The sequence below is a fragment of the Neovison vison genome, chromosome 4 (genome assembly GCF_020171115.1).
Source record: "Neovison vison isolate M4711 chromosome 4, ASM_NN_V1, whole genome shotgun sequence".
Taxonomy (NCBI): Eukaryota; Metazoa; Chordata; class Mammalia; order Carnivora; family Mustelidae; genus Neogale; species Neogale vison.
Genome location: NC_058094.1, coordinates 137,696,993 through 137,707,127, shown reverse-complemented (window position 1 = coordinate 137,707,127; position 10,135 = coordinate 137,696,993).

Below are 10,135 nucleotides of genomic sequence, written 5' to 3'. Positions count from 1 at the left end.
ATCTGGCCCACTGAGAAGTAGAAACCTGAGCCCTCTACTCCCACTAAGCCTGCCTTGGGGTTCCCAGATGCCTAAGTCCCCAGCCTCAGGGCGTCTCCCCATGCTGAGACCACCCCTCAAAGAGAGAGGCTACACCAATGGCCCTTGCCTGGGCCCTCACGGCCGCCCTGAGGGCTGCAGTCCTCCCGCCTGTGGTATGGATTAGTTTTGCCCAGATATGTGAGTTTGCATTTTTCCAAGATGAATCCTGTTTCCTGTTTCCATTTCCAGCTCAGAGAGGTCCCTGCGGGTGACCTTCACAAAACCTCCCTGTGGACCATCTTCTCAAAAATTCACTTTGGTGCACTTTGCACCTGCCCTTGGCCGGTGGGGCCAGGCCTCTGCCCTGCCTGCTCTGGGGCCCACCCCAGCTTTGGGTTCCCGTCTTTCCAGGCTACTTGCCGGCAGCATTCCGGAGGGCACACAGTCAGACTGCTGATGCTGCTGGCCCTGCGCCTTCCTGAGCTTCCCTCCACACCCCGTGGGTATGGGGTACCTGCTGCCTCAGTCAGCTCAGGCCATCACAAAACACCGCAGTGGAAGCTTGAATGACAGACATTTCTCACGGCCTGGAGGCCGGGAGGCTGGGAGGCCAGCATCAAGGTGTAGGCAGAGAGACTTCGTTCGAGGCTTCCTCTCCAGGCTCACAGGGCCTGATGTTGATCTGTAGAGAGCTTGAGGAGATCTCTGCCTTGCCACCTGCTGCTAATCCCATTGAATCGAGACCCTACCCTTATGACCCCATTTAACCATATAATTTCCAAAAGCCCTATCTCCAAATACAGTCCCACCAGGGGTTAGGGCCACAGTGTAGGAATTTGAGGGGTGTGGGGGAGACAGTTTACCCGTAGCACCTGGCATTTTCAGTTCTCAACAAATCAAGTCGCTTCACATGACAGGAATTTATTCTCTTCCAATTTTGGAGGCCAGAGTTCTAAGATCTAGGGGTGAGCAGGGCCATGCTTCCTCTGGAGGCTCCAGGGAGGTCCCTTCCTGCCTCTTCCAGCTTCCGGGGCCTCCTGGTGGGCCTAGGCTGGTGGCTGCCTCACCCCCTCCCTTCCTTTTTTCTTATGAAGGTCCCAGTCATTGGGTTTAAGGATCACCCTAACCCAGGATGACTTCATCTTGAAATTTCTTATCTTTCTTTTTTTTTATTTTTTTTTTTTAAGATTTTTCTTACTTGAGAGAGAGAAGGAGAAAAGGAATGAGCGAGCACAAGCAGGGGAGCAGCAGGGGCAGAGGGAGAAGCAGACTCCCCACTAATCAGGGAGCCGAAGGCAGACGCTTCACCGACTAAGCCACCCAGGCGCTCCTTGAAATTTCCTATCTTAATGACATCTGCAAAGACCCTTATTCCAAATAAGGTTCCAGGTGGACATGAATGGGAGGGGACACCATTCACCCTTTCCCCCTGAGGGTGCTCTGACCTAGGGTCAGCTCTGGACTCCACTGGTGAGCCCCACGGCCAACCGTCCCTGATCTGCAAAGAGGTATCAGGGCCCCAGGATTTCATTTCTGACAGGAATGGATGTGCTAGTCTTAGGGGCTACGGCTCGCCAAGGGTATGGGAGGTTGTATAATACAGACACGCTTTACTGCCTTTGGAGGAGAAGGTTGGCTGCTGATTGGATGGTGTCTTGGCCCGTTTGGGTGGCTATAATGAACACCAGTACTGGTGGCTTATAAACCACAGAGATTTACTTCTCACCGTTCAGGAGGCCGGGATTGTAGGTTCCATGCTGGTGAGAGCTGCACACGTCCCGCTGGGTCCCCAACGGGGTAGAAGGGGTGAAAAACAGCACCTCTTTCACAAGAGCCCTGATCCCATCTGGGAGGCCTCCACTCTCGTGACCTTACTGTCTCAAGGCCCACTTCCTAAACCCAGCACCCTGGGTGTTCATACAAACACATACAAATCTGGATCAGCAAGAGGCTGGGGGTCAGGATCCAGGGGGGTGAGTCAGGGCCAGAGGGTGGAGGACAGCCCCCGACTCCCCTCGCCATGGGAATCTGGCCTGAGAACAATGGAGTAGAGGCGTGTCATTCACCAGAATTCTCTGGGTTCATTTGGCCAACCAGCCTGGCTCTGTGGTTACCCGTAGTGGGGAGCCAAGGGGTCCCAGGGCCTCTGAGAAGAGAGACGTTTGTGACTTGAACTCCATCCCAACTTGACAAAGTTGTCTACTCTTCCCACTACAGTTTATTCTGCTTGTAGCACAGCAGCCTATAACCTCACCACATTCTGGAATGAACGTGACTGCAGGTCTGTACGGGGTAAACCCCCCAGAGATGGAGAGGGGAGCTGCGGCAGGGGGCGCTCACGACCTTCCCCTGGATCCATCGCTGACCCGACAGGAAGAGCCCACAGGGCCCTAACCTGGACTGGACCATGCCCAAGGCTGCGACACCTGCAGGAGTGAGAGACACGTCCCTCGTCCCAGGGCCACAACTTAATTCCCACTCCCAGCTTCCTCCGTCGCAAGCACTTTGGGCTCGTGACAGCCCCTCCCGAGTCACCCCATTTCTCCTCGTACCCAGACTTGCTTAGGGTTTTGCCCAGTGTGTTTGTACTGGGGTTGAAATTCTCTTACTCCTGAATAAGCCCATCTGTTCCTGGTGAAATAACTGGCAGTTTTCATTGTGAAGGTTAACAAAACCAATGTACTTTATTTAGGTTATTTTCCCACTTACTACTGTTACCATCGAAATAAAACACAGCTACGATGATGGGGAGTCCCAGTGTAGTGGCTTCAGGGACAGCCCTGGGCTGGCAAGTCCGGTTGCACTGGATGGCAGCCCAGAAGGTGGAGGGTCTTGAGAAGTCAGACAGGGAGGCAGCATGTTGCCCTAAGTCGTGGGGCAGGTCAAGGTCAGAGACCGTCCTTCCCCAGAGGAAGACAGGTGGTCAGGCTGCTGCTCCGGGGGGTGTCCAGGTCAGGACCCTGTGCAGTTGGAAGGTGATGGAGTCTGGGTGAGGAGGCAGGCCCGGGGTCCTCATCAGTGCACTGCTGACATTTACCGGAAGCTGGCTGGAGGCCAAGTGCTCTGCTACTTATATGTTATGTTGTATTTCTGTTCTCAGTCCTGTGGAATTGGTCTTAACGTCATGTTCCCATCTTACAGTTGGAGAAACTGATGTTTGGGGCTGAAAGACTGTTTCCAAGGTCCCAGAGCACTGGCCTTTGACCTCTGAGACATCACCTCAGCAAAATCCGGCTTTTCCCCACGCACTGGTCTGAGCACAGTGGGCGCGGTGTACTAGACACGTAGGAATCTCTGCCTCCATTGCATTTTAGTGGAAGCAAGGGGACAACGATTAAGTGACGGCATGTACTGAGCCAGATGCCGAAGGGTGCAGTGGGTTTTGGCAGCGTGGGTGCACAGAGCCCTCGGCAGGAGGCAGGGTCTCGTCCCCTCTGATCCTGCGCAGGCCCTGGACTTGCTCTGTCTGACCAACAGAATGCAGCAGGGGCGATGCTCTGGGACCTCCTCTGTGTTTCGTCAGAAGACGGCTTGTAGCTTCCATGTCTTCTGCTCAGAAGAGAGCTGCCATGGAGAGAAACTTGGGCTGGCTCCGGGGCAACGAGAGACCAGGGGAGCGGAGAATGGGGTGTGCCTCCTGCTCGTGGCTGACTAGCATCGCACCCGGGACTCTAGCTGACACCACACGGAGTCTTCGGCGCTGCTAGAAGCCTCTCAGCTCCGGGGCCGCTCGCTACATGGCACTGGGGAGCTGGAACCACGGTGAGGGTGCTGCAGGCAGAACTCGGGTCCCGGGGACAGGAGGAGGCAGGGGGAGGCTGCAGGGGTGTCTGGGGTTGGGGGAGGGAGCTGCAGTCCTCGGGGAGGAGGGCCCAGGATGGCTCACTGAGCAGAGAACGTCTGAACAGTGACCTCGCAGAGGTCCAGGTGAGGGGTCTCGTGGGGGGGGGGCACCTGCCAGGAAGAGGGAGGACCTATGGGGTCAGCGCAGAATAAGCAGCGAGGGGCTAAAAAGTGAGGTCCTCGGGCTGCAGGCTGCTTTTCCCCAGAGTCAGAGGAGAGACTTTGAGCAGGGGCAGGACGTGACCCCACTCAGCTTCCACAAGCCCCCACTGCTGTCCAGAGAGCAGCTCGGGGCAAGGGGGAAAGCCAGGAGACCCCTCTGAGAGGCCAGCTGGGAGGTGCCCGCTGGGACGAGGTGTGTGAGTGGAGCTGACGAGACCCGTCGTGGGGGCTGGATCTGGCTGTCCTAGTGGAGAAGGGAGGACATGCTCCTGCCAAGTCCTAAGGAGCTCAGGAGTGGGGCTCCAAACGGGACCTCGCGGAAACCAAAGGAGCTACAGTGAGGGAGTGAGGAGGTCCCCCGGAGGGAGGGCAGGGTTCCCCGTAATGGAAGAGGGAGTCTGTGCCCAGGGCGTGGAGAGAACCGGCAAGCTGGTGCCCTAGAAACCAACAGGTGTGAGTAGTTGTGTCAGACTCCTTACAGCTCACCTGAGATGAGAATGGAGGGTGAGCGGGTGGCTGGATACCAGACCCCACAGCCCCTCTGGTGGGGAGTAGGGTGGGGGCTGCCCTCCCCTCCTACAGACACCCTTCCTCCCCCACCCTCTCCAGAGTACGTAACTGCCCCGTGTCCTGATCATAACAGGGAGTGGTCAGGCGTCCTCCTGCATCAGAGCCACAGACACATACAGGGAACAGCGGGGGCCTCCTTTGGGTCCCAGTTCAAGTAACCCAGCTGCAGAACGGAGAATGCGTGGGGCAGCTGGGTACATGTGCACGCTGAGTAACAGCAGCTCTGAATGCTCCGGGAATTGTGGTCAAGACCGATTGGAGGCTATGTTGCGGAGAGAGAGGCAGAGGCGGTCCTTTCTTTTAGAAATGCGCAACAAACTGTTTCCTGGTGAAGTCATATGATGTCTGGGCCTTGCTTCCAGTGATCCTGCCTAGAGGAAATGGTGGGACACAGAAGAAACAAGACGGGCCATGAACCGATAACTTAGATGGGCAGGAAGTGCAGTATATCATCTCTCCACGGGTGCATATGTTTGAGATTTTAATAATAACATGTTTTTTAAGCATGTGCGCACACACATAGTTAGATCAGCGCCCTCTGCCGGTCGCTGTCCTAAGCTCGATCACATGTCAACTCATCAATGGCCAAGATGTTCCCGGGTGAGCTCCATGCCCCCCTGTTGCCAGGGAGGGGACAGAGGCACAGAGGGTTAAGGAACTTGCCTGCCATTGCACAGATGGTTAACTGCAGCGTTGGGATCTTGTCCAGGAAAAACACTCCTGTGTCTCCTTGACTCTCACACGCCTTCTGACTCCCGCCCTGGACAATTCTCCAGCACCGGCTGGCTGTCCTACAGGTCAGGGACTCAGCCACCACCCGACTCCAGATGTCCACCTTAGGCCCAGGTGCTTCTGTGTGCCTGACTGCCTGACTGTACGTCGGGGTTCATGGAGACAGCCTCCATCATCAAGCAAGTCTCCAGCCCCTCTCCCTTCCCGGGGGTGTGGGGGTGAGGCAGAACGCTCCAGGCTCCTCACCATGGCTTGATCCTTCTGGTGACCACCACCGTTCCTGAAACCATCCTGGAGCCCACCCAGAGGGGCTCGTTAGAATGAAAAACATTCCCTTCAGCCAGGAAATTCCAATAGATTTAGGATCTCTATTCTGGAAACAGGATCCAGGCTGAATGTTAGAGCAAGAGAAGCTCCCAGGGCTCTTGTGGCTTGGGAAATTCCAAGGGTTTCAGGAGCTCCGTGTCAGGGATAGGGACAGAGACTGAGGTATTATTTCTGTTATTTCAAGGATGGGACCCAGAGAGGCTGACTGCCTCACAAACCTCCCAGCCTATGTGCTTCCGATGTTATGAAACTGTTACTTGTTCTCTCTGGCAGGGGGGATACATTTGATACAACTTAACCATAATCACTTGGTTTTTTGCCTGTTTTCTGATTTTTCTACAATGAGCTTGCACAGTAAGCAGTGTTCAAGAGACTTGCTGCCAGCAGCCCTGAGCGGTTGGGCAGCTGGGGGTCCTGAGCCCGCTGGAGTGCAGGGGCAGGGCTGGAGTCAGGCAGGCAGGGGTGCCATCCCCGTTTCTGATGACCCCCACTGGTAGGATTGCAGACCCAGCACATAGCTGGCGGGACCACCCGACGCCCAACCTAGCATAGGCCCTGGGGACCCTGCCAGCCCCACAAGCACTCATTTGGGGGAAGTGGTCTCTCAAGGGGGCATAGAGCCAAGTGGCCACCTCTGCCTCGCATCTGATCCTTACATCACACCTGGGTAGGGTAGGATCACTGCTCCCCACACCCTTCCTGGGGGCGTCTGACCTTCCCATCAGTCACCCCCAAATCCACACTGCCCAGTTCCTGCCCCTCGCTTCAGGAATGTCTGACCAGCTATCTGCAGGGATTACCCTCCCCTGGAAATGCTCTTCCCGTGGGTCCCCCTCGGACCCCACCCACCAGTTACAAACAGTGGCCTCACTGGCCCCTCTCTCCCCATCTGCGGAGCCCAGGTTTTGAGGGTGCTGCCCCTGTATCGTCTCCAGCCTGGCCTCCTTGCACCCTGCGGTCCTTCCAATCTCCGTGACTCTCTTCAGCTGCAGGGAGCCCCTCTGCCCACGGGATAGAACCCCAGTGTGAGCCGGCTTCCTGCAGACCCACCCAGGCCTCCCACTGCCCTAACCCCCATCCACACTGACCCCGTCCTGCCGCGATCCTTGCAGCTGCTCCCCTCCGGCGGGGTCTTTGGGACCTTGCCCTGCCTCCTCCAGGACGAGATCCCTTTCCCACAGGGACTTGCCTGGCCCAGCCCACTCGCTCCTCCCTTTGTAATGAAACCCTGGCAGGCCCTCCTCCACGCCCCTCAGCCTGCTGGGTGGTGGATCCCGTCTCCTCTGCTGGAGAGAAGGCTCCTGGGGTGGGGGTCCTTCCTACATGGGCTCAGGGTGCCAGTGCCTGCTCACGGACTCAGTCGATAATGGTTTTTAACTGAGCAAGTCATCCTGGCCCAAAACGAATATGACCTGACCTTTGCCGCCCTTGGCAAGCACTACCTACCAGGAAGAGGGCCTGTGACCAAGGAGAGCCCGTGCGGTCGGGGGCTGGCCTGGCTGGGCTTACACAGCCCCACAGGAGTCCCTGAGGGCTGGCCTTGGATATACATGGGCTGAGGGTCCCCCCAGACTTCCACGTCTTTGGGGTTCTAGACACCAAGTCTGCCTCCCCTTCTTTGGGGACCGTGCTTGTACACAGGACAGGATTTGAGAGGGGGAGGGTCCTAACCTAGGGCAGGTGAAGGGCATCTATATGGTGTGGACTGTGTGGGGCCATGTGCAGAGGACCCGCCCCAGAAGCAGGGGAGGAGGCAGGGAGCTAGCCTAGAGATCTGGGTGACCCCAATCCTGTCCAAGAGAAGGAGGTTCTGAGAGGAGCCATGGTGACCCTGGGTGGTCGAGGGGCTGGTTAGAATGCCAGACGCGGGTGCAGCTGCCTGACATTGAGGAAACAGAGAGAGGAGTGTGGGGCACATCTTCGAGAAGATTGGCTGTCAGGAAGAGGGGACAGAGAGAGCCGCTGCAGGTTCTAGCCCTGACACGACCCTCCCACCACCCTGGGGTGCTCCAGAACCCCCTCTGGGGCCAGGAACTCTGGAGTCAGGGTACATGCCTGCTAGGGGCCCCCCTTGCCCACTGGAGTTGGTTCCCGCTTCTCACTCCAGTGGGCTGGGCTTCAGGCTCAGGTCTGCTGGCGAGCATGCAGGAACGTGAGTACTTTCGACACCGCCCTCCACAACACACTGGGTATTTTTCCGTACCTTCCTATGAGTTTAGTAATCTCTCCGGACTCGGGAGAAAACGTCATCTGCCGCAGACTGATTATTCTTCAGCACCTATTATGGACTCCTTGTTCAATGAGAGAACTCCTGAGACTTGGTTGGCATGAGGCCATTGGAAAAAAAGCTGTACTGCTCAGCTTCCTGTGGAACTGGGGATGACCCGTGACTGCACTCTGGGCAAGGCCACTGGATTCAACTTGGACCTTTTGTGTAAACTTCTAGAAAGTGTTCTTAAAGGGAGAAATTTTGTTCTGCTATTCCTTTCCTCCTTTCAGCTGGCTGGGATGATGGCATGATGGCTGGATCTCAAGCAGCTATTTTGCACCAGGAGACGGAAGCAACAAGTTGAGGATGCTGGAGTAACAAGATGAGAGGAGCTGGAACCTTCGGTGGTGGTTAGGCTGCCATGCCAGCTCTGGACGGATTGCCTCTGAGTTTTATTTATATGAAAGAGCAAGTTTCTACCTTATGTAAACCACTGTTACATTGGGCTTTCCATCACTCACAGCCGACCCTGTCTTAACTGAGAAGCCATTTTCAGCAATCAGAAGTTGCAGGTTACAAGTCGTCGTTCGACTGTCCCTGTGTCAGTCAGCTGAGACACAGGACCCTCAGTGCTATCGGAAACTATTCAAATCTGGGTATTAGACTGATTTTTTTTTCATTAAAGTTTCATTTGCTACATAATGGAGCTTTTAACTGGTATCTTTCAGGCAGGTTTTACATTTTGGAGACATGGTGTCTTTCGCAGAGATGATGTAATCTTTAAATCTCGCGGAGACAGCAGTGCCTGGCGCACTGTCCTCTCAATAATACGGGTCTACGCCAGCAGCATTCTCCTGGGGGTGTTACCTATTGCTGTTCTGTTAGGCTTCATCAGGGTTTGTTATAATGCAAAGGTATTACCTTCCAGAAGACGACGGGGACTCTCGGCTAATCTTTGAAGCTCACAGATGACCTGTGTCAGTGATCTAGAGCCCTGGGTGCTTGTGGTCTGCCATGCTCTTTGCGAGCTCTAGCGCTGGCCACACTCCTGTCCTCACACGGTTCCAGCCGACGCTGCTCTCCAGCTCGCGGGATCCCACGAAGATATCTGGCCCATATCCAGACACTTTAACAGACGTTTACTCAGGCCCATGTTTGCTGGGCCGTCCTCTAAACAGGGACGGGGCAGCTGTAGATGTCACGATGGCGGCAGAAAGCTAATAAACACCGAGGTGTCAGTTCTTGCCAAGTGACTAGCCACTTAGCTCAGCAGATGGAAACCGCACCGTCTACCTGCTCGCATGCCGGCCAGCTCTCCAGACTGCTCTCCACATGAGCCCAGCTTGGCCAGCCTCCCCGGTCATCCTCATGGTCCTCCTGGCAGGGTGCCGGCCCCCCAGGGCCTCAGCCTGCCCCTGTGCTCCGTTCTCCAGCAGGCCAGCCCAGGTCTGCCCGCAGAGTTCTGGAAAGTTGGGGGGACTGGGTGGGGGGAGGGACTCTGCAAGTGCTTCTTCAAGCCTCCTTTTGAGACACATATGTTCCTGTCCCACTGGCCAGAGTAGCCCATGACCAAGCTTGTAGTCAGGGGGAAGGGACCTCCAAGTCACAGGGTGCAGGGCACAGGGCATCAGCACAGGCAGGCCGCTTCCATGGAGCATTAATGCCATCGGGGTAACCCCATGGGTCAATATGTCAGCTACCAAGTGGGGGTGTGGGGTGGGCTGTTCCAGGGGACACAGGGGAGGGCTGAAGGCCTGTGCAGGGCAGTGCAGAGATCCTCAATGAGAGGGGGTCTTTGGGTAAAGGACCGAAAGTAGTGATGTCTGAGAAAAGGGTCTGCCAGCAGAAGGAACAGCAAACATGTCCCCAAGATAGGACACGCCCACCACGTTGGTGGCATTTCTTCCCAGTGAAATCAGGAATGTGTCACATTGGTCTGGGTGGACCCGGGGAGGATTTCTCAGGGACTAACGCAATACCTTGCTCCCCAGAGTTCCTGTGGACGGGTTGTGAGACCAGGCTTGTCACCCCCAGGGCCACAGGGCACCTCCATGTGGCCAAAGCCCGCCTCAGGGTGGGGGTGCTGGGGCATGCGGTCTTCACAAGGCTGCATCCGGTTTCCCAAGAAGAAGAGCTGCGGCCTGCTGAGCCATCCGGTCCTCTCGTGGCCCCCAGGAAGGTGGCCCGGGGCAGCCCCGTGGGGTGTGCATATGGCCCGCCCTCTGGCTGAGGCCGAGGGGAGCGAGGGGGAGGCTGGAGTCCAGTCACCTG